Raw genomic sequence first — 2,560 nt, 5'->3', positions numbered from 1 at the left:
AATTCATGCACAGGGCCGAGAGAGAGAGAGAGAGAGAGAGAGAGAGAGAGAGAGAGAGTGTCTCCAAGATTCACTTTTTTACAAGGCAAAATAAAGATATTTCCTGTCATATTTACAAATTTATTTAATTCTACAACCTTATATGAAATTACTACAGCCATAAGAAAAGTGAGAGTCACAGAATTTAAGTTGTTTTTCAAAATTTGTAAAACTAGTGTCAACATGTGAATATATGAACTTATAATTTTTTGCTTCACCATACTACCAATATGTCTTTTATTGCAATAGCATGACTTGGTGTATCCAATATACCAAACTGCTTTGTAGTCAAGTTATTTTTCATGTGTTCATTATTTCACAGGAGTGGCATATGGTATGAATGTAAACATATTTGTTGGGTAATATATAATTATTGTTCCATCCATATGTTAAGTGTTAGAATGGCAAGAATAATTCCATACACCTATACAATATATGTATATGACATATAAGTAATTAATTCATATCTATTATTTAACTACTCATGTAATATGAGATTAGAATTGTTACACTATTTAATCATTGCTATCTATTTGTGCCATATATATACTTAAGCAATGAACTGGTTATCTCTGGATCTCATATCCACCCACAACTAATGAAATTGCACCCATTTCACCCTCAAAAAAAGAAATTAAAATGTCTGTTGTGCTCAACTCAGGTGCAATTGCGGATATACTCATGTAAATACAATACAATACTCTTTCTGCTCTTTTTTCTTCTCCTCATCTAGACTCCTTTCATGTTGTATCTACTAAGAGCTCTTCTACAAGCAGGAGCCCTTTCCCCCCAGTGACCATTGTCATTGAACATCATAAGGATAATAATGTCCCAAATAAGAGGTTCTGTCTCCCCAAATGCTACTTGTTTTTCTTCCTTCTTTGATACGGATTATTACTCATATGCAAAATTCATACTGAACTAAGATACATGTGCTATTTTTCTACCTGTATGATGATTTTCTCCTAAATGTCTATCCAGGCCCTTATTCTTATATAGACACTGGCCTTCTCACTATTACATCAACAAATGGGATTACAACAGTTTAAGTATACAGTTTGGGTTTAAACTGTGAATCTAAACACAGTGGGGCCTTGACTTACGAGTGTCCTGACTAACGAGTGTTTTGAGATACAGCTGTCTCTCGGCCGATTTTTTGCATTGAGTTGACAGAGTAGTTTGAGTTAACGAGCTCCTTAAGGAGCTCGGTCTCGGAACGAATTAAACTTGTAAGTCAAGGCCCCACTGTACATTTCATATATGCAGAAGAGTCGCTGCTAATGTGCCATCCTCTGTTTTGCTTTTGTCTAGATTTATTTTTTCTTGTACTAGTTTTTATAAGTGATACAGTTAAAAAGGAGCAGCATGATAAAGATAATTAAAAAGTGACAAAGATAAGTGAGGGGGGCTCAATGTGGACTTCTTCTCTTATTCAAATATTTCCTTATCTACAAAGCAGATTTGGGAATATCATCCATTAGATGATCTCAAACTTGCTATATGATTTAATTAGTTAATGTGGACTTCTAAATGTGCATACTTCTATTTTTGCAGGAAGGGTTTATATTAAAAAAACAACTTTGCTTGAATTAACTAAAGTCTCTCATCAATCTCTGCCCAAATGTGCACAGGAGAATACTAAAACAAATAGCCTTTATGTGATAGTGCCATGAATTCTGGGGAGAATCAATAAATATTCATGGCAATATTAATTGAGTCATTTGAAGTGAACACACATAGGGCACTTCATGGTGTTGCTTGCTTAAACTATTCATTTATTGTCAACCCAGGACTTTTAAAAAATAGGCTTACAAAACAACTGCAAAATGGAAGCACGGTGCATGACAGAAAATTTGAGGGACCTTCTAGGCAAAATAAGAATAAATTCTTGTGGATACCACATGTGAACTAACTTCAAGAAGATTGTGAACTCTCTACAACTGCATGTAAATGTTAGATATAAGTAAATGCTCTTGTGTGTTTTTCTGGAGTAGTTTCATCGTGTTTAACGAGTTCTCAGAAAAGGCCATTATACTTTTTTTAATTCTACCATGATTCCATATTGGCCTGTTTCAGCAATTCATTCTCTATTTATAGTAATGGATCAAAAATAGGATACTTGCATTGTTAATTCTCCCCTAGAAACAGAAGAATGGAGAAAGCCCTATTCTGCATGATTCTTGTTTCTCAAATTTATGTTTTCTAGTTATTAAAAGTCTTCATGTACAGATTGCTGGTTTAATGTATATAGCATGACTGATAGGGTCACCTATATTCTTTGCAATATACAGGACCCCATTAAATGGAGAAAACAATGAATGCCAAATTCATTTTTGAAATAAATAAAATAGATCAATATAGATGATGAAAGTTATCAGAGACATTATGCACAGGCTTAAGGAGTGAAATAATAATCTGATTAAACTCCTGGATTACTAGTTTGTAGAAGAGATTCATCAGCACTGCTAAGCATAAGTCTTCATTCAGAATACTGCAGTTTTGAAACTCTAAAGGAGTTTAA

This window comes from Myotis davidii, unplaced genomic scaffold, assembly GCF_000327345.1.
Source record: "Myotis davidii unplaced genomic scaffold, ASM32734v1 scaffold374, whole genome shotgun sequence".
NCBI lineage: Eukaryota > Metazoa > Chordata > Mammalia > Chiroptera > Vespertilionidae > Myotis > Myotis davidii.
This window is presented reverse-complemented; position numbering follows the sequence as displayed.